We start from the raw sequence: 24,891 nt of genomic DNA, 5'->3' as shown, positions 1-24,891 counted from the left end.
TTTAAAGAACGAAAATGTTTTCAAATCTTAATATTTTTTTTTCTTTTTTGAGTACTGTTTTGGTGTATATACATATAATACATATAGACATATTGCAGAATATGAATAATTTTTTTTATTAAGTTCTTATGTATGTATGCTGTATAGGCAAATAAGCATTTTGTGTTTTAATTTTGTTTTAAGTATTACTATAGAACTACTTCTAGCAAAATATCACTTCCTATGTAAATTGTATTAAATACTTACTTTGTGTGTAAAATATTAAAATACAAAAAATCGTTTTAATAAATAATTATAAACTGTTAAATAATAATTTATGAGGTCAGTAAAAAATTGAAATAATCCTTTTTTTATACCTACTTAATATACGGCTAAATGATAATCATTTGTGCCAAATTACAAATAACTATAAAGATTATGTAATGGCTATTTTTGACAATGTTGAGAATGCCTTGAAGTTTCACTTGACCGTGTTCACTGACGGTCGACCACATTTCGTTGTAAAAGAACATTCCGCATCAGATTGCTGTTATTGGCACACCATTATATTCACGTCGTATTCCATTAAATGAACTGTCTTCTACTTTTTTTTTTTAAATTATTTAACAATTATTTATTTTTTTTTTTTTTTTGTTTTATTAAATAATATTTAATAGGTAATATCTTATTAAACAACATAAAAATACTTCGTGAATCTAATTCAAATATTTAAATATAAATTCGTGCTTATATCGCCAATAGCATTATATAATATGATGTGTTCAATTGGATGGGTACTACTGCAGAACAGTTTAATTATGCAATTGACATTTTGTATTTTAACAATAGTAGTCACTAGTTGGAATACAATAAATTGAAAACTGTATTCAATAGGTGTATTTTGGTCTTTGCTCACTTTCATAAAAGTTAATATTTCGCTTGGCCTGCAATAATAATACCTTCTTATAGATAATATATTGTAATGCTAATCACGAATACACAATTTTTCATTTCACATGCTAACCAACAATTAATTATAATTCATATACTTTAAGTATTAACTGAACAAATTATAGTAGTTGATTAAATGGTCTAATAGATAACAAATTATTAAACAAAACTACTACACATTATACTATATATTATATTTCCAACAAATTATTTATTATTACCCATTTTTTATTTGTATTTATATGTTATACAATTTTTAAATAATAAAGTCAAATCATAACATGGTTAGGTTAGGTTAGGTTATTAATTGTTGTAACTAATTCTTAAATTATTATTTAATATCGTAACAGTTTCAACGAATAAATGTTCCGTTTTAAAACGCAAAAAAAATTCAGGTTTTAAAAAGATATTTATAAAAGTTAAATTCGTATTGCTAAAAATATCTTATGAACAATGACCAGTGGTCCGGTTTTGTAATTTTATACTTCAAACGTGTACCATAAAAGAATGCGGTCAAAAAGGAATGGATACATAGGGTTTAAACACAAAATAATAGGTTAGAATAAATTGAAATAAAATGTTTAGTGTATCATCTTTAAATATCAAGTTGTTATAAGCTTATAGATTAGTGAGGTGCGTTATTTTTTTGTTGCCCTCTAATCAATAATCAATAACAACATGCATGGCAATAAATCAACAATGTTTATTTTATGCAGTTAACCGGTCTTTATAAAATACAAATAAATTGTAAACGACCCAATAAAACTCCTCCCATGTACAATAAAGAACAACTCTTTTCAACATCAATTTCGCACCAGTTGCGTTCAGCGTTAGAAATAGATTGCCGCACAATTATTAAATAATAATAGTAATAATAATATATTAATAAGTGTATTAATAACACTTGCCAAATATTTAAATGCACCTATAGGTAGGTATCTATAAATTAGATATTTTACTAATTGCTGTGAGAGTACATCACTAAACCATAAATTACTTAGAATTAATTCTCATTTAAATTTTTAACTAATAGGAACTTTCCGGCTTCTGTATTTTACTTAAATTATACTATTATTTATGTTTACATATAAAAAACTGACTGCAATATATAAGTATAAGTGTGTTTGATTATTAGATATAAATTATGGTAGCTATACTCATTATAACATACATTTTAATAATATGCTTATTCTTAATATCTGATTTATAATATTTATATATTTTTTTATATTTGTGTATATTATACAATCACCATTTAAAAATAATAGTATTAGTAAGTGCCTAAATACAATTTTAATTTTACTAATATTTAATTTCTTATTTTGAAAATAAGTAAATCATTGAAGATTGAACTACACGCTATCCCTAATATTATACATACTCGTATTATGTAAAATTATTGAATATTTAAAAATGTAAGTAAATTTCCAAATATTATAAATGTATTATAGAATGTTACTTGTAGATGTCTACTAATAATATAAACACCGATTAAAAACGGTAATGCTTATAATTCCTAATCAACAGTCATAGTATTAACCCCCAGAAATTTTAGTATAGCTTCATCTTTAATCCTATTTTTTTTTTTTTTTTGTTATCTGGTTATAGAAATATCCAATAAAATATCAAATGCCTAATGGTAATAGTAAAAATAAAAATTGAATTTGTTATTTAGACTAATATTTAAAATTGTTCAGTGTTTTTTGTAAAAACTAAAAACATACAACAACTGTTATTTTATAAGTTACAAAATATACAGATAGGAACCAGAATACCTAATACAGATAAACGTGTTTAGATGTGTACATCAATGTTTAAAACTAAAATCATATTGTTCGCAACTCATTTAATTAATTTAAATTTTTAATGCATTTTTTTTATAAGATATGAAGTAAGTAATCTTAAGTATAATATTTTTTGTATGTATTCCTTATTAATATTAAAAATAATATAAAATAATTAAAATATAGTTCTTGACTATTATACCTACTGGTAAAATCCGCAACTGAGCAGTGCACGTTATTTAAACGGGTCAAAGACCTGCAGAGTAATACCAGAGAGAGAAAGTGAATCGGTACCCATTTGACAACGACACGCGTTCAATTTATTTACACGTGCACGTGTTCTGTCATACGCATACAGTATACCTAACTACCCCTAGAGCTTAATATATATAATAATTAAATTTAAAAATTAATCCTTAAAAATTAAATATAATAATTATCAAAACTGTTCTTTTCTCTAATAAAGAATATGAGATTTGTTTAAATTTTTTTTTTTGAACGCGCAATGTTTCGATAACCTTTCGGTATATAAAGTCAACGAACTGTGAAAAGTTTATTTTGAAATATTTTTCAAGGCTTTAAATTTATCTGTGGCTGTTTGATCGTTAACATATATTTTAGTAATCTTATTACAGTAAATAAATTATTGATTCAGTACCCTAAACCTACATATGACCTTAGTATTTTTGTGTGAAAAAAAAAGTGTAATCAATATATATATATATATTTATACATAAAAACAAATATATGATAGTATATAATCTAAATGTAGAGAAGGTTAGTAACCTTTTTTTATTAGTTACGACTTATAGTTACATTTTTTTAAATTAGCATGTTTTTGACAGCTATTTTCAATGAGCATCGTCTTTGCGGAGAAAGTAATACTTCTAGCAAAAATCTGTTAGTTATATGTTGTGTGGGTCTGGTTTTCCCCTCTTTAGTGATTTTACAATCCAAAATATAGTAGCAGTGGTTCCTTAAGCCGGTTTTTATACATATATATTTTTTTTTGTATAAGCAAACTTATAGTTTACAATTTACGTAAAACTTAATGTAACTAATAATGAATAATGATAGGTATATAATATGATACACATTATCAAACGGTATTAATATATATGATATTGAATTCACACTAATAAAATATTTTAACTCCTAATTATCATAATCGATATTATCATATATACCTTCTCTAGAAGGGACTTAGTAGATAGTAAGTACCTGTCTTGTATTTTAACTCTCGAAAAAAAATATCTTGTGCTATAGGACTAAAATACTTAATATTCTGCATAATATATAATTATATAACTGTAAGTAGCTTATAAAAATACATAAGTTGTTAGTATAATATAAATTATTATTTTAATAACTTCAATATATTTTAAGTCTATTCATAGTTGTATGATATATAACTGTAAAAATTATTAAATGTATTTATTTTTAACTATGCGTATTTCTATAAATGTTTATATGTATATGAGATAGTCTTAAATTCTTTTTTAACCATATAAATGTTTCACTTATATTATGCATAGATATATAAGTACTATTTTAATAAATTTCAATGATTGGTTAATTTTAGTTACCATCATGGTCAAGGTAAGTTATATATTTTGTATATTTCATTAGCAATTAACATTAAATACCAATACAGTTTTTAGTTTTAACCATAGTTCGTAAGATAATAATATAAAATAAATACTCATGATTAAGAACAATTATTCCTATAACCTGCGCAACACATCATGGTGATTTTTTAATAATAAATTATAATCTTTCTGCCCATTCCTTATTCAAACAAGATCTACATAACAAACAAGGTTTAGGTAATATCCGTGTTCCTCTGGTCGATCATCCAGACCCATAGCTATTGCGTGACATCCAATCGTATACAGTCAGCTGTATGAAATCAAACGAACCGCATTGCTGTACGATATGAGTATGTGACTACACATTTTTAATGTACTTATATGAGAAGTTTTTCTTTTTTGACTATATCAAACGATTGATAATTTAAATAACATTATAGTGGTCAGGTTGGATGTCTGGTTCCATTCAGTGTGTCACTGTGTCTAATGATGAACTGGTTTTTTTTTACCATGCGGTCAATGACCTCGAACACTTGAGGCGACAGCACCTTTTCCTTGCTGGAATATAGTCAATTTGAAGCGAACTCTACTACTTCTGACTACTGTACAGACAAAAACTGCCTAAGTATATAAAAATGAATTCCAATCAATATTTGTGGTTTGATATCATAGGAAGATTTTCGCGTATCCCATAAAATCCACGCGAAATTAAGTAGGTATAATATAGTGTATAATAAACACCGTGTACTATAAGTATAAGCGTATTGCTGATACATTATAATTTTAGTTAATTTAGTAATTAAGTATAAACTATAAAATTTGTATTTTTTTCGTATAATTAATGTTCAATAAACTTTGTAGAAATACTTTTAATAAAAAAAAATTTAAAAAATGTATTTATAACGAAACTCATACAAATGTTTATCTATGTATGGAATTTGAATAATAGTGAATCTTACATTTTTACAGCTAAAATATTATATTTGTAAATAAATTTGTATGTGTTCTATCAATATTTATACATTAAATTTTTAACAATTGCTATAAACAACTAGTACCTATAATTTGCATTAATTTTATTCTACATATATCAATACAACTATATTATGAATTAATATCTGCTTGATGCGAGCGAAGTAATATAAATATCCTACAACAGATCTCTGGATATATTTATTCATTGTATGTTATTAGTATAGTATGTATGTGACACAAAGATAAATACAAGTCTTAATATAAAATATAACAAATTATTACATATTAAATTTTTTTTTTCGTATCACTTGATAAACTTTCAGTTTAACTGCATTTCTGATATATTATAATGATGTGTGACTTATAGTAAATTTGTTTGCTGTATTACTAAATATTAAAGTTTTAAGCTTTGATAACAAAAATAAAAACGAAAGACTACAGCGCCAGTGTTTTAAAATGTCTATAATTCAACCAATAAATAGTTGAATATATTTGAAAGTATTATAAGTATAATGTGTTCACGCGTATAACGTATAGAGTCGTAACATAACTATAAGAATAGTATAGCAATACGTCGGGAAGTAATGGATCAAGAACCCTACAGCTTGCGGATGTTACAGGTTTGAAATTGTTCAACGCTTCGCTAGTGGTGTATAGTATATACCATGATATTCTAATAGATCCTGCTATAACATAGATTTATATAATACTTATTTTGTATAAATCGAAAGTGTGAGTTTATTTATTATAATCCATAATAGGTTAAATATTCAGTTATTTGATGTCATACATTTTGGATGAAGGTAAGAGTTTAAAAATAATCATTTTGGAAGTATTATGTATTTATGTCTATGTATATATATTTGATTTTTAATGCAAAATATTTACTTTTTTTTGTTGACATCGAAGAAAATGTTTGTTATGTTAAAAATACACCTACTAACGATTTTTCTGCATTTATTTTAACTATCAATTTAGGGAACCAGTTATTTACTAATTCAAGGTTATTGTGAAGGGTTAAGGACACTTGGTCCTGGATACTTGTACATCTTTATATTGCCATAAGTGGCATCGTATAGTCATTTATGACTAAAAGTGGACCATATATTTATATCATTTTCAGATATTAGTACTAATATGTATTTATTTATACATTAGATAGATCACGAAAGAAGTCGCTTCCTTGTAATATACTTGCTATAAAATAAAAAAATGTAAGGATAATACATAGAATCATTCCATCTAATTGGAGTATTGTCACTATGATATTATGAATGAATAAATGGCGCACTTGGAGCAGAATATACGATTATATTTTTGGTATAAATCTAAATTATTTGTATATTCTAGATTTTGAGTGGAACGATTTTCAATAGGGAAAATAGAAAATTCATTTTTTTTACCTTAATTCAAAAATGAACAACAGTTGATTGCAGAGACTTTAATTTTCAACAAATATATTATATATTAACATTTTTATGACGTTTGTCATTTTTAGTGGTTTATTCATACATTTAATTCTATTCAATTTATGTACAATAAAATTTTAATTTGGGAGTAAAAAAGAATGAATATTTAATAAAATGTCCCTGATAAATTATTATTTCTAAAATTAAAAATTTTCAAAAATACACTATCATAATTTTTTGTAAGCATTTAAAGTTCAAAATTGTACAACATTTTAATAAAACCACGAAAACTCGAAAATTATTTTGTACATAGAACACATAGAGTTTTTAATTTTAACACTAAGGATTTAAAATTTAGTAAAAAATGACTCTTAATTATTTTTAATAAAAAATAGAAATAAAATAAAATAATGTAATTTTTTCATGAGCGATTGAAGTTTAAATTTTAATGACATCGGATATTCAAACGAATACAATAACAATTTCTACTAAAAAAAAAAATAAATAAATAATAAAGTATTGTTCGTAGATATATGAAACATTCCACTATTGTTGCTATTACTTTTATCTTCTATATGAGGTATTTACTTAAGTTTTCGTATTATGGTGGTTAGGTGGTTAGATCAGGAGTGAAATGATTATTTATTGTCAATATTTTTAGTAATTTATATGTAATTTGTATATTATTTCAGAATGAGACATTGTCATAGGCGGAAATCGGGGGAGGGGGGCTTGCGGGGACTAACCCCCCCCAAAGTTTAAGGTATAGCTGCTCTAGTACAGTAGTACCATATAGATGTAATGAGCATATATTACTTAGCCCCCACAGAAATTTCATCAAATTTCCGCTTATGGACATGGGTGTTTTAGCCATTAGGTAGATACTATCAAGTTTTACGAAAATACCTATGCCAATATGTTTCTATAATCGATACAATCCATAAAATATTTAAAAACATTAGGTATATGAGGTACTTACTTAAGTTTTCGTATTATGGTGGTTGGGTAGTTAGATCAGAAGTAGTATGATTATTTATTGTCAATATTTTTAGTATATTCATGTATAGTTTAGAAAAAGGCAAGTTAATTATTGTTACATTTATGTAACATGATATTATATTATAGTTAACTGTTTTTATTTTTACTGTTCAGCCTATTAGATAATACCTATCTACTAATATGTAATACAAACTTGTTGGATTGTTTCACTAAAATCATTTTTAAAGTGGAATTCATTATTTTAATTCAGTTCTTAATGTATTTTCTTTATGATTTGATAAATGACTAAGAATATTTAACTACGACTAGATGAAATTCTTAATAGTTAGTATGAAATATTTGATGCATACAAATAATATACCTAGGTAGATGATAAAAATAAAATAAATATAAAGCACATAATTTATTGTGAAATCGATATATTATATTATTACCTTGTTTAGTTAATAAAATAAAAATATATAAATAAAAATACATAATATATAGTATATACTATATTAAAAAGGTACTTGCGTATTTAATAACTTCAAATATATTAATTAGTATTTTCTATAAAGTAATTAAATTTTTTTAAATAAGACAATTATTTATTTATTTATTTTTTTTTTTAGGTGTACGAAGTTGATTTTATTTTATTACATTATTCAGAAATCATAAAGCAGCTAAATGTGTAAACGATGATTTACGTAACATTTTACATTTTATATCACCTTGAAAAGTGTACCAAAAATAAATGAATGGGTAGAGGTAACTATATTGATATTTACCTTAATAATCAATGAAAAAAAATACAATAGATTTTTTTTTTATATAGTATTATAAAAACGTATACTCATTTCATTTTTTTAATTGTTTTATTAGGCGCTGGGTATAGCGGTATTAATAAATGGAGTTATAAATTACATAATATTAATTTACTATAAAAGAATTAATATTAATAGGCAATCTATTAGATTTCAATGATATTATAGAATACTGAATAGGTATACCTAACCAGTACTTTATTAAATATCACTGCTGTATTGTATAAATTAATATATTCTATAATATTTATATATAGAGTCGGTTGTCTAATAAATTATCATGTCACATTGTCGCTTATATCATATTATTCAATATTCATTTTAAGAGGACCCAACACGCAACACTTGAGTATTTTGTCTTACGACTTGCACATGCGTAATAGGTATATTGAAATATGTATAGGTATACTTTCTTATCGCTTATGAACATTAACGATACAGTTTTTAGTTTATTTTAGGTAATATCTATTAGAGAAAATATTTTACTACTTATTAAATTATCGTGAACATTATGAGAACAATTATTTATTTATTCATGTGTATTATCAAACTGTATTAGTAATTTTAAAAAGTATATTATTTTTCTATACAAGTACCTACTTATAAAAAATAAAGTATAAAAACCTCTTCACTAAATTACAATTAATGTTTTTACTTATACATTTATTCTAAAATATTTTATTATAATAAAAATGTACCATATATTAATGCGTTATGTCGTTATGTGTTAGATTGTTAGAACCTACGTTATTTAACCATGTTACATGGGTGTAATACAAATAATACACATGTAATCGCTTCAAGCTGTAATTAAGTAAATAAAAGAATAACTTAATGATTCAACTTGTTCTTGATAAATAATAAAAAAGATGATTTTATAGCCATTAGTACCAGGGTGGCATACACCATGCGGTTTACCATATTATTATAGTTACAATATTACTAATACTATGTATAATAATGTATGGAGTACATCTGTATCTATAAAGACACCATAATTTAAAATAAATGTTAAATAATTGAACATAATATATAACTGTTCTTACTTATTACTTTAATAATTTATAGGTTATTCATTGTATTATGGGTATTATGTTTAAAATAATAATATAGGTATGCTTATTAATGTAATAAATTTATAATATAACTTAATATGCACTGAAATATATTCAAAAATTATCTTATCATTTTATAAACTATCTATAATTATCTTATAATTTTAGGACTTCTATTAATAGTGACTTTAAGAGAAATTACTAATGAATAATAATACAAATGTACAATTACCGTTATTAAAAAAAATTCTTATTTTTAAAAGTTGGGATAAAGCCACACTGCTATAGATAGGTATAATAATAGTTGTCAAATTTGTTGAGTGTATTTATCGAGAGGATTACTGTAATGGATGTGCTACATTTAAATTCAATTAAAAATCATTGAATATGAAAAATGATTCTGAATAGAGACTAATCATAGTACCAGAGATGAACTTATGTTTGAAAAAATAAATCTTATATGTTGTATAATATAGGTACTTATAAGTTATTACATTATTTTATATGATATTACTAGCTTTTATTTATTAATTAGTCAAGATGGTTAGATGTAACATTAAATGACTTAAACGGTGTGAAAAAGTTCGTAATATAATTGTATAAATAGTTTAAAATTGAATTGTGTTTATTTAAAATTATTATGTTTCAAATTCGTACGAATAATATTTTTTAAACTACAACATAATAACTAAAATTATAATTTGTTGTCATCATTACTTACATAAAATAAAATACTAAAAATGTACATAATTATCGAACTCTTTTACACTAAAAGCTTGTATTAGAGATATAGGTACAGTAATATACTTCTAATTGAAAACATATGTCATTTATAAGAAAATAAATATAAGCATATAACTAGCTTAAAATTAGTTTAAATATTTTTTAAATGTGACTAGTGACTAATCTTTTTAAATATTTTTTGGGTTGTATCGATTTTAAAAACATATTGGCATATTTTCGTAAAACTGATAGTATATCTATCTAATGGCTAAAACACCCATGTCTCATTCTAAAATAATATACGTATTGTATTACTACTATTACGGTCACAACACAAAAATGTAGATCGGCGCCACTGATTCGTCATGGTACATTCTTATAAAAAAAATAATAATACATATAAAAGGACTGATTATAGATCAGACGAGACACGTGGTTTCGTGGTCACGAAATTATCGTGAAATTTCAGTATAGATATTTTATAATACATTTTAAAATATAAATATATATTATTGAATATTTAAATAATATAATTGATTAAATTGTTCGGTTAAATTTTAAGCAATTTAAATAAATTCCTATATAAAATAATTTAAAAAAAAAGTAAAAAGTCAATCATATTATGCTCAATTAAAATTTCTTACATTTAACTATATTATTTGTATTCTTTAAATAAATATTTATACGACTTTATCACCGGATATATTTCAGGTTAAAAACTAAATAAAATTAAATCAGAGAAGGCGAACGAAAAAATAAATTATCTCTAATCTATAAACACGTGACACAAAATACCTAAAAACTACACATGTTCGCACTCTTACTGGAGGTAAAATGTAATAAAATAAATGAACATGGCGTAGAGAAATTAAATTAGAAAAAAGTTAATAGCCTACGGGAATGGCAATAAGTACTGTTGAGAAAGCAGACAACCTAATCATAATTTTAAGATTGTAAACTATATGTAACTGTTAACAACTATAGATAAAAACCGAAAAATGTTTTTATGAATAATATTATTTAATAAATATTATATTAGATAAATTTAAATTTACTTATTTTTAAAACTATTTTCACAAATACATTTTTATAAATAGTATACAAAATATATCGATAAAGTTTACTTCCTATTTTTAAATAATAATTATAATATAACATATTGATAATAATTATATTACTACAAAAAAAACTAAATAATTTATACAAGGTTATCATTATCTATATAATAAATTTATCCCTGAATTCATATAACGGAAAGCAGAGTAAATACTGTTTCCAACAAGCTATCCTATACCTTACCTGACTATGCAGTATGCACCTACAAATTATACGTAGGTACAATTTTACGACGAATAATTGACACCGAATTTGATACAAAGATGTTTAAAACTAGTTAATTTATGATAAGTAAAATATTGTCATTGTTTTATTATGTGTTGTTTAAAATATTTTTTATCCAATAAGCCAATATTTATGAATGTTAATGAGCAAATTTTAAATATTATCATAGTATAATCTACATTATACATTTATGTCTACCTATAATAACTATTTTTACTACACTGAAAATTAAATAAAATGGTCTAGCACTAACAACAACAAAATGGGTAGAATTATCATAAAACTACTCGATTACAATGTATAGGTTATATAATTTACAATTTGATGTACTTACAATGTTTAAAAAAGCAAATTCAATAGGTAGGTATAAATAAAACTGAAAAATAATACAGATAATACATAATAATAAAGTAAATAATATATAAAATAGCTAATTAACCAATACGTCTTCCTTATTAGTACTTTGTATAGTACGTATTCGTTATGATTATTATGGTTATTTAATAAATAATAGATCTATGATTTTATCAGAAAATTAATTTTTTTCATTAAAATTTCATATTTATTTTTGATAGATTAATCAAATGATCATCTTTATATCAATTGATTCAATACATTTTAAAACAAGGGATGCTATAGCAATCCAACATCTCAGCAAGTCAGACACGAGTCTGGCTATGTATAAATTGTAAACCTAGATTTTGTGAATAAACCAAGTAAAAAATACATTTAAACAAATTAATTATATTAATTACGTGAAATACTTATGCCCTAGAAAGACTTTTATCAATACTTATAACTTATAAGATATAAAATCACTTACACAGTATAAATTAAATATTTTAAATTCTTACGTCTTGGCAGTATTTACAATTTTAAAAAATATGATTTTCAATATTCGAATAAAAAAAAATAAAATTGTTCATCCTTGATACGTCAATTTTAAGCAGTATTATTATTTATTACCAATATGTACATTGTACCTTTATATTATAATATAATATTAATTAGTATAATTATTGTAACATTATAATTTATACTAATCACTTCGAATAATACAATTTCCATGTATGGTCATTGTGTTTCAACTTTTAATTTAACAGAGTGTACAATTTATTATTTTAGAGAAAACTATTTAATGAACAGATACATAGATAAGTAATATAATTCGGTGACACTAATTTTCCGGGTAAACTAAGAGTGTGGGTAAATATAAAAATAGGCCCTCCCTAACTTTTGTAGCGATAATCCGGCCTTCAACAGAATTGATGTCAAGGCTAAACATTTCTTGAATGTTACTAATATAACACCAATCAATTAGAATCCAATATGAACGCATTCAACTATTATCACAATAAAAAAAAAAATTTCCAAGGTTAACTCATAATAAAGTCTATACTTAATTTGGGGATTATTTTTGGGTTTTTATCTAAAATAAATTAATTAAAACTTAATTTAATCCATACCAAAAGAAATATATTGTACTTATTTAAGGTTCAATTTTTTTTAAGTAATATTTTTTTAGTCGGCCAGTCTAAAATAATTAATTTAATCATTTTTCTCATAAAAAATGTTTATAAGAATAAATGGTATCAACACCAAAATCATCTTCTGCTGTAAACTAAGCCCAATATTAAGATTTGTGGATACAATTTAATACACTAGACGTTTTATGTAACGACAAGGGCGTAATAGTGCACGTCTCTTAATATTATATCATATTTTAAAATAAAATACGGGCCATGGTCAGTGAATTTTAAAATCTAGGTCCGTTATTCAATATTTATATTCTATTATTTATAAACCGCGAATATTTATGTTAATATCAATATGTTGTCAAAGATTAAATACTTATTTCACGTTTATTATATACACAATATATAAACATAGATATTATATTGAGGTAAAATTGTAGAAGTCAATTTATTAATATTCAGAATTAAGACTATTTATTATCACTACTTTAATTATAATTTTTAAAATTAAATTTTATAGTAAAATAATGAATAATTTTAATTTTACTATAGCAGGTATTAGTTCCTACGAAAGTGTATGAATGTATTATCTACTGACCCTTATGTAATATCTTCTATAAGAAGTGTATTGGTGTAGGTATAATGTATATCATATAAAAGTTAATTAGATAATTAATTCATTTTTAATTTAAATTTTCAATTCAATTATACATTAAAACTATATAAAAATATTTTAAATTGCAGATAGATATATATATTATATGTATATTGTATGTGTATTATATATAGATAAAAGGGTATTAACAGTAAGAAGTAAAATGTACAGACCAAGAATTGTCAGTATTAGACATTTTCTTAAAAAAAATAAAATAATAAAAAAATATCAATATTTGTATCTATAATAAATAATAATAGTAGGAACCTAGGTATAAATAAAAAATGCATATTATAGAATATTCTTGTTTCTAATCGTTATTCGTTAATATTAATTATACGATTTAATTATATCATAGTAGGTACGCAATTTGATTTGTAGTATAGTCTTTGATCGTTGATGATAATAATACGATTTCATTATATCATAGTAAGTACGCAATTTTATTTATAGTATGATCTTACGTAAAATAATAACAAAACAATTACATAAATATAAGACGTGTTTATAATATAATGTCAAAATACAACAGTTAAAATCATTGTAAGCTAATAAATTAAAAATAAATAAATAAAAGAAGTTAGGTACAGTTAGGTATAGTTGTTATATTGTTATAAATGTTATAACGAAGCATTTGCCAACTAATAACTATAATAATTTGTAATGAGAAAATTTGATTTATCAATTAATCATTAGGATATTATTTTATTAATTAATTATTAATATTTTTAATTCACTTATTAATTGCAGTTGTTTATTCATTATATTTTATATATTATTCGAAGTAACTGCATTCATTAATTAAATTACTTGTTATTAGACTACGTTTGTTTTCATACATAATAAATAAGCTTATTATACCATCATAATTTATATTAACGATTCTATATTATTTTTGATGTAAGTATATAATTCTCTATAACTCTATTCTATCTTTGAAAAAACAATAAAATTATACCATTTTTCCTTGGTTATTAAATTATTTTCAAAGTACAGAAATTTATGACCTAAAAAATACTGAATAATGATCTAAAAAATGCCCCTCAGAAATATTAAAGCTAAATAATGCTTTTTCTAATTATTTTAATGAATTAAATTTTTAAATATTACAAATAATTACAAAAAAATTACAAGAAATTAACTTATTTATAAAAATACTCTGAACAACAAAAAATCAAAATCAAATTAATAATCGTATAACTTCGGAACCCTATATTTATTAGGTAATAGTTATAAGTATATTTATAATTTATGAACTAAATGAGCAATAATCTCAAATTAAAAATTCGTCTACTAAAACATTTATACATAATTAATATCATTTACAAGAATAAGAAATACAGACCAAGTTACTTATTTCAAAATAAAAATAATTATAAATGGTAAATACTTAACTTACCATATAAGAGTTTGTTCCTAATAGTTTCATTTACTTGATTAAACAATCAAAAATAAATTTACTAAAAACAAAAAATTTTGAAAAATCCTTATTCCAATTTGATTATTTAATACATTTGTTTTTAGATTTTCTTTATTTAAATTTTTGACATTTAACCTTGATTTTTTTTAGCATAAATTAGATTGTTTCTAATTAATAGTATAAGTAGTATAACTATTAATTTCGCAGACGCATTAATGTGACGCAAATGCATTATGAACACGTGCCATTCTTTTCACCTAGGTTAAAGCAGGACATTGACGGCACTTGTTTTTCACAACTAGCGTTTGTACTACATGCGCCAAAATCAAGGGAAACCACATGTTTTTAAATATCTACTACATACTTAATGTTTACATTACTGGTCTATACCGATAGATAATAAATTATAAATAATAAAAACACAGGTAGCTAATAGTTAATAATGAAAAATATTAAGTTTGTTCGACTTTTTATTGATTTACTTGCTATGTATGACTATATTTAACACTTTCATGTTATCTTACTAACTAAAACTAATTAACTTATACTAAAACTTACTAAACATTTTATAGAAAATTAATCAAGATAATATAATTATTTAGTCATTACACATCATCTTATATATTTTTTGAGACTCATAAATTAGGTAAAATAATTGAGAACTTTATTTTTCTATACTCTATATCTACTTGTTTTTTCTAATATTATATTCATACGTTAATTAAATATTTAAAAATCCAAAAATGTATTTTCTGAAAAATAAATTATATTATAATTTACATGTTCATAAAAGTATAAAACCATACGACTTTCCCGCTCTGTCCACAACTCAAAATTATTTCCGACAATTTAGTTTATGATTGACCGCTATATTATAACCTTCAACTCAATGAATATTGAAGACAATTTTCCCTATTATAATAATTAACTGACACCTCAAAATACAATAATATTTTTGTATGAACTGTTGCTGCAATGCAGTAATAATGCAATATAATAATATTGCAAGGTCGTGAATCATCTAATAATTACTGATTGCTCTATCCATTATAAATGGTTTTAGCTGAAGGTGTTTTCCGCATGCCATCACTGCAAATGTGTTGAAACACTATTGTAGTAAACAATAATTGCATTTTATATGCACTTATTATTGAAAAAAAAAATCGACAATCATTGCACGTTGAGTAGGCCACTATTTTGGATGGGTCGTGGACTCACAAGGACGCGAGTATACTAAGTACGGATAGAATACTACAGAAACTGGGTGTTGTCGTGTATGGGGCCTTGCTCGCTTTGCTCACCTCTAGATAGTAGATACGACTATACACGTCATTGTGTTAAATATTATTATATAATATTAAATATTAAGCAATGATTATGATAAAATATCACACTTACCATTCGAATAATAAAGCTCGGTTTACTATTTACTACTTTATAGTTAGTCGAATCGTACATGGTTTTCAAATCATTGTACGAATTTTAAATTTTTCTCAAAACAAAAATGTGTGCAAAATTTTATTTAATATTTTGCATACATATCTATAACATATCTATTAAGTTAACTGAAAATTAATATTTTATTTCTAAAAATGTACTAGGGTATTTAAACCTATACGAAGTGATATCTCCGTAAATATCTACCAACAACATTACAAATTTGAGTTATTATTTTGTTAACTTTTAATTTAATATTTGAATTCAATTTTCAATTACTTATGATATCACCTATATTTTGTCGCAGTTGGGAATATTAAACTTTTAGAACATCTAACAGTGAAATAACTGATCATCATACAAAAAAAAAACAGATCAATAAATTGTAATATATAATATATATTATCATAAATTATATTAAACCATGACATATTAACGTTACATGTAATATTAAAAAACACCAGAAAAATATCAATTATTGAAGATATTTAATTGCGTTGATAAATATTATACTAGGAAATCGATCATGTATTCATTTTATGGTGACCGGTCAAAATATATCCGACAAAATATCTTTAGTCAAAAATATCTCCAATTTAAAATATCTCCGACTTTAAATATCTCTAGTACAAAATACCTCCCGTTAAAAATATCTCTAATGGAAATATCTCCCATGAAAACATTTAAAATAATATTTAAAAATATGTTATAGTAATCATAATAATATGTAATTTTTAAAATAGGTAATAGAAATACAAAATAAATTATATTATAATCGACTGTATACAATAATGCACGATTGAGTAATGTAATAAAATTAAACAAAAATTAAATAAATAAATATAAAATCCAATCAAGTTAAGTCAAAATTAAAATTTAAGATTGTGGGCAATTCCCCTTAAATATTTCATAGAGAAGAAATTTATAAATAATGCACGATTGTGTACCTATTGTAATAAAATTAAAAATTAAATAAATAAATAAATATAAAATCCAATCAAGATATGTCAAAATTAAAATTTAAAATTGTGGGCAATTCCCTTTAAATATTTCATAGATGTCATTACGTTGTATTAACTTACTATTTTAAAAAATCATTCATCGTAATCATTGTACTTACTCTTTTCTTTTTTTCGGATTTTGTACTGAAGCTATTTTGTCCGAGATATTTTAACCTATAACTGATTTTATTCATTTGTATTGCACTTTTCATTGTCTATGTTAAATATTATATTATTGAAATTTAATAACGATAAGTAATAAAATTATGTTTCTTATAAAACTACAAAAATACTTTGATTTTAAAACTTCAAACCTAAATATAGTAATAATCGTATGCCAACTTTATAAAAAATTATTTTATGAATCATTAAATAATAAGTAATGAAAAACATTCATTACAATTCTCAAACACTTGATAATTTCATTTAGTTTATATTCAAAATATATCAATACATTTGAATAATTTAAGTGATACTAATGGAACAAATAATTATAATTGTCTACAACAAAGTCAGTGCCCATTTTTTAATGTTACCAAAACTATTAAATGCTTTATAAATTAAGCAATAAAATGTATTAATTATATTGATATTTCTAAGAGTACTTATACAATATATAGATCGAAAATATCTTTAAACGGAGATAAGATAACTAATAAAAGTATCGGACAATCATTTATAAATACAAAATCCTTAATAGGTACATACCCGAATTTAGATACTGATTTGATTTTAAATTATTTATAAAAGTTTAACTTAAGATAACAAATTCGAATTATCCAATAATTTTAATGTAATAAAGTTTTATTATAAACATAAATCCAGATTATTAATGCTTAAAAAATATATTGAATAATTAAGTCTGTACTTATGTAATAAGGTAGTAAATTAGAATACATAATGAAATTAAATAAATAGCTAAATCTGATCTTAATTTTGATACCTACTCATACTTCTATATGAGTCATTTGTGTTCAAATATTATTTATCGTTTATGATTCATTATAGCATAATAAATAAAACTATAATTTATTTATGTATTTTTCAGTATTGACCAGTTGTACCAAAACATTGAGTTGTATAAAAAAAATGTGGTTTCCCTTGATTTTTACGTACGTACCTAATACAAACATCAAAGTCAGCGGTGGAAAACAAGTACCTATACCGTCAATGTCCTGAAATAACCTAGGTGAAATTGGCACGTGCTTATAATTAACTTAAAATTTTATAGGTAGGTAAGAAAAATCACACATTATGAATATGCTTCAAGTTCCTTGTTACTAATTTTTATTTAATTTTACGAACATTTAAAAGTATAGTCTAAAAAATTAAATATTACTATTTTTATATTTTTATATTTTTTATGGGACAATTTCCCATGTTTCCAAAAGTACAAAATATTCGTAGTAACAAATGTTCGATATTTATGACCTCGATAAACGATAGATAACGATTGAAAATTTAAAAATGCATGTTATCATAAATTGATATATTATAATAGATAATTAATATTTTATAATTTTTAATACCTTTTTTTAATAACTTTACTATTTAAAATATAATTTGTTTTATTAGGAACTCATATGGATATATCATATAATTAAATATTAGTAAAATACATATTTTGAGTTTTTTAGCACATATTTATGTGCATATTTTGGTAGCATAAATACACATAAATCCGAGCCCTAATATAACTTACTATAACAAATAAACACTAGATACATATTATAATTTATAACATTATAACTTATACTAAGGTCTATAAATATTAATTGCATACAATAATTGATTTAATATCAACAATCAACACTTTACAACTTAATGAATTTAACCTTATAGTCGTATTATAAATTTATAGCATGATAATACCTTAAACCAGTTAACCCTTTATATTACAGATTTACAGAAACATAAATATAAATTTGAAGTGATTATATTGAGTAGAGTGGCTTACTGTGATTCCGTGTATTTAAATTTGTAAGCAGAATCATATTTTTCCATTAATATCGTTTTTAATTAAATGTCAAAACTTTCAAAATTTGAAAATGTTTTTAAAAATCATTAAACATTAAAAAGTACTATTTCTTATATAACTGTTTTAAGGTTCTTTTTTTAATTTTAATTCATTTCGAATGCATGTTACAGATGCATAAAACATTCACATATTTAAATATTTACAATATGATTACCTAATTAGTAAAAATAGTTTTTCTTGGAGTGTTCAATTCATCAGAGAAAAATATTTTTATTTTTCTAATTACACAATGTAATATTCTTATCTATTGATTTATTTCAATAAAATTTTATTTTATGGGTTTTGGTCTAAGTTAAAATAAATAAATTGCAATTTAAACATAAGATCGATAAAATTAATTTTTACGTAACAATATTTGTATATTGTATGCAAAAGTATCTTAAATATAAAAAGAATTAAATAGACATTGTTTTAAGAAATTTAAATTTAGTATAATAAAATTAATTAGGTAGTTGAATTTAATTGATTATAATTCGATTAATAAGGTTATGTAGGTATCTATTATTATTTATTAACAGATAATTAGTAAATATGCTTAAAAAATAAAAAATAGGTAAACAATATTTTTTGAAAATTCATATGCTTACAAATTAACTATTTAAATTATTATTATTTTTAATATTTTTATATATTTTTTTCCTGTTTAGAAAACTAATCTACATGCTAAAAAAACAGTATCTAGTATAGAATATTATACTTACTAACTTAACTATATTAACGAAAGACGAAAACACATACGATACAAACCCACAAATGTATTGACATCAACTGATCGTATTCGACGCTTCCTTGTTGACCGATTTTATGTTTTTTAAAAAAAAAATAATTGAGAAAACATACAGTAGATAGATTATTCAATAATTTATACTTAATCTATTTTTACAATTTCTAGAAAATTCATATAAAATATTGCATAATTAATAATACCTATGACCTATGTACTTTTTTCTATGTTACACAATATTAAAAATTTTTTTAATAAACTATGTGAAGTATGTATTTAAAATACAAATATAACAAGACATGCACTTCTTAATATTTATATTTATTTATGAGTCACCATAAATGTTAATTTTCATAAACTTATGAATAAATTTGAAGTTATCTTGATATTTAGTGAACTTATAATGTAAATTGTTAAAATTTAAAGATGGAAATGCTCATTTAGGGCTGTTCGATTATTTATTACCACTTGGTTGTTAATTTCACGTTTTAATTGATTATTTCGATTAATCAAAAATGAATATTCATATCGATAATACATTTTTTAACGTCTGATTAATCAATAAATCGATTTTTTACTATGGATAAATTAATTCATATGTGCTAAAAATAGAATTTCATTTAAACAGTCAAAACAACGGTCGACTTGATTATTTGAAATAAATTGATTAATCGAATTTCGATTATTTGGCGATTAATCACATTATATAAAAACTGTAAAATAATTTATGGAAAAAAATAATAATCCACCCTTTCCGTTAATGTAGGCTGGATCCGCGCCTGCTACTTGAAGTCTATTTTGTATTCGTGTCTGTACATTTTACAGATAAAATTTATATTATACATATACTATACATAATACAATATAATATATTTAATATTCGGTGAGACGGTACTTACGATACTGCAGTACAACTATAATATAGAGTATCTAGCATGATAAAATTAATTTGCGTCGTAGTCCAATAAAATATAATATATAAAAAACAACTTGTGCCATATAAAATAATACACCATATTATTATTTAGATTTTACCAAAAGTTTTATAAAATGTAATTTATTAAAAATATTACAATATAAGGTTTAAAATAAGAGATTCAATTTCATGAAATAGAAAAAAAAAATTAAATGGATGAAAAATATGATAACATTCATTAAATAGTAAATGAATACGACTTATAGATACTTGAGACTTTTAGAAATATTTTGTTATGTAAGTAGATATATATTTTGGCTATTGCTTATTTAACGATTTTTATAAGTGCATTAAATATTGTCAGTCCTTTTAAATTACAAAATATGAATGAGTGTACGATGTACCGTATCGCAATAGGCCCAATAGGGAATAGACAATCTATGTAATAGGGGTAGCCAGCGAGAAGAGACTCGCGAGCCACCAATATATTAATACATATTGAAGAGCCAAAATGTAAAAAAAAGGTCGTATTATTATATACACATAAATTCATATAAAAAAATTTATTAGTAAAAATTTTACAAGATGCAAGCCGCATGCGGCTCACGAGACGCGGTTAGGCCACTGCTGCTATAAGTACTGTGGATGATGAACATTTAGACGAGTGCAATCATTTTAACCAAAAAGTTAATAATCCGTTTGGAGACTATCATTAATTCTATTGCAATTTCTACCGTTTGGATTAGTAAAATTAATTATACTTTCATGTGTAATACATGGACTTTGCTAATTTTATGCAGACGACATTAAGTAGATACGCAAGTATGCTAAATTATAATATTATACTATTCCAATATACTTGAATACTTTTAGAATATATTATATCTATGGGCTATGAGTTAAATGATTAATGAGATTTTATTTTCTTATTTATATTTTTTCAGTTGACAATATACTTAACTGTACAATTCATAAAAATATAAATTAATCAATTACAAACCTAATCATACTTTTTAGTCCAAACTACATTTTTTCTGAAATTCACAAACTGTGTACAACTATTGTCTATTCACCTAAATAGACTATATTATTTTGATTTTTAAGGTGATTACATAAGACTCGTGAGACATTACTACTTTTTCTATTAGTTGGATTGCCTTCAATAAAAGTCATCGCCAAACATTAAACCACCATCATCATTACTTAAATATGAACACTAGTATAAATTATTAGTCCTTGCATATTTTCCAACCAATAACCACTGTTACCTATTATTTGTTATTAACCTACCAACAGGTAAAGTACCTATAATAATTTAATCTTTTTAATTTATTAAGTAGCACCTACAAGGTAGCCATAAGCCTATATCCAATCCTAAATTGATGACAGTAATTTATTATTATTTATTATATTATATAGTGTAAAAATATTATTTTTATTGCAACTATTAGAACTTATATTAGGCTATAGGTAACCTTTGTAAGTTGTAACCAAATTTCTTAATCGAGAGCTAGATCAAACAACATATTATAATAACTCATTACTCGTATTATAAACCCAACAATTATTATGGTTAAAAATCTTAGTAGATAACTAGACCTTGAATTAACCATACAATTATATAGACAAAAAGATAAATATATTATCTATAAAGATTACTTATTTAATAATTTAGGGAAAATTACATCTATCTACGTTTATTAATTGCTGACTTACAACAAATAAGAAAAAAAAAATTGCCGATTTTCCCGGTTATTTTGAAAATTACAAATTACTGAGAATTTTTAATTTTTATCTCTCAGAAGTTCCAACTACTAGATTAATGACTTTTCTATGAGAAAAGATATATTAAAGTTGAAAATCAAAGTTACAATATTTACTCTCGTGGGCATAGCCCGAATGCGTCCCGCTAATTATATCGTACCTTTTTTTTAGCCCAAATGCATCTCCAATAATATCACTAATTGTTTTGGTGTATTCCACAAATTTCAAGAACTCCCGCTATCAGTTGAAGCTTAGTTTTTCGATTTGCATTATTTGGTATTTTATATGGTAAATATTAATAATGTTGTATTGTATTTTATGATTTCTAAACCTGTTGTTTTAAAAAAAAAATATACATATTTTATTTAAATTATTTTACATTTGTTATTATATTTTACCATTAAAAACGATGTTATTCCTAATACATTTTGTATAATAAATGTAATGTTTTACCAACCGACAAAATGGCGGAAACTGATACATGAGTTTCACTTTAATAACTCTAAAGTGTTAATAATATATAAATAATATAGGAGTACCTTATCTAATTAGTACTTATATAAGTCTGTGGTGATACATACCAAGTGCGTCCGCAATATTATCGTTGATAATATACTACCTATATGTGTATATTGGTAGTTGGTTCCTATTATAAACCTATACCATTCGCAGGTAACTAACATTTTACATTAGTCTTTGACAACTACGCGCAGTATAATATCTAACGATATATATGCAGCTAACAGTTTTATTAAAATATTAATACTTACATTTTATATTAATTTATTTATTTTATTAAAAAATTTAATTCATTGAAAATAACTCACAAAATTATATAGCTGGACGAATTTCTAGATTCGATTATGTGAAAATCGCTGTATTAAAATTTCAACCAAAAAATTGTAAATAAATAATAATTAGAAAAATGCAATTGAAGTATTTATTGAACATTCTAAAAAAAGATTTTTATTAGACCAATGTTATATGAGGTGATAATTAAATAACTATCCATTCAAAAAACTAACAAAATATTGCACAACAATTAAATTCATAACTCAATGTGTGCTGCATAAATAAGTTTAAATCACTACCATTAAAGTTTAATACTACATAATGATAGCAATTTCCGTGCTTTATTGCGAATGCGTGTTTATATGTCCGAGTTGGGTCCCGAATCTAGGGGTTAATCGCAGGTAGTGTACTAGTTAAGTCCGGGATTTTTATAGGTACTACACTAGTTCCTGAATAGTTTTTAGTAAGTACTACACTATACTAAAATCTTCCTTCTCATTTTAACAGACTTAGTACGATCTATGATGTATTTAGATTTTAGACCAAAAGACAACATTTTTTTTAAATTGTATAACTTATATAATAGTATTGGAATGTTACTATAATGTAATGAAAATATTATACAATAATATTAATATAATTTTGTTAAATTTAAAAGTAAATGATATTTAATAAAAATAAAATAATATTTAAAAAAAAAAAGAATTTTATGTTGGTAAAAATGTATAATACATTAATTTTACAAAATCGAATCGATTTATTATTTTTGCAATTTTATTAGTCATATTGTTAGTTATAAATTTATCTTTTAGTAAAATCCACTAAAGTATTATAATATGAATTATACAATTGTTAAAAGATGTGGACCTGTGGTCTAAATAGTTCATAGACAGTTCTAAGTCAGTTAAAATAGGAAGGAAAATGTTAGTATAGTGTAGTACTTACCAAAAAATATTTAAGAACTTGTGTTATACCTAAAATAATTCAAGACCAAACTAGTGTAGTACCTATAAAAATCTGGGACCCAACTAATGTAGTACCTAAAATAATTCGGGACCCAA

General features: G+C 23.4%; 1 long non-coding RNA gene across 1 annotated transcript; it reads left to right on the top strand.

Moving 5' to 3' along the window:
* Positions 1–4,214: 4,214 nt before the first annotated feature.
* On the top strand, positions 4,215–18,865 carry LOC126555905 (uncharacterized). The gene is made up of 3 exons (XR_007607007.1): positions 4,215–5,015; positions 8,298–8,433; positions 18,645–18,865. It is a non-coding gene; the product is annotated as an uncharacterized LOC126555905 (long non-coding RNA).
* The last annotated feature ends 6,026 nt before the right edge of the window (positions 18,866–24,891 follow it).

The sequence above is a fragment of the Aphis gossypii genome, chromosome 1 (assembly GCF_020184175.1).
Source record: "Aphis gossypii isolate Hap1 chromosome 1, ASM2018417v2, whole genome shotgun sequence".
Lineage (NCBI taxonomy): Eukaryota > Metazoa > Arthropoda > Insecta > Hemiptera > Aphididae > Aphis > Aphis gossypii.
The sequence above is the reverse complement of the archived record's forward strand: the minus strand, read 5'-3'. Positions and strand labels throughout refer to the sequence as shown.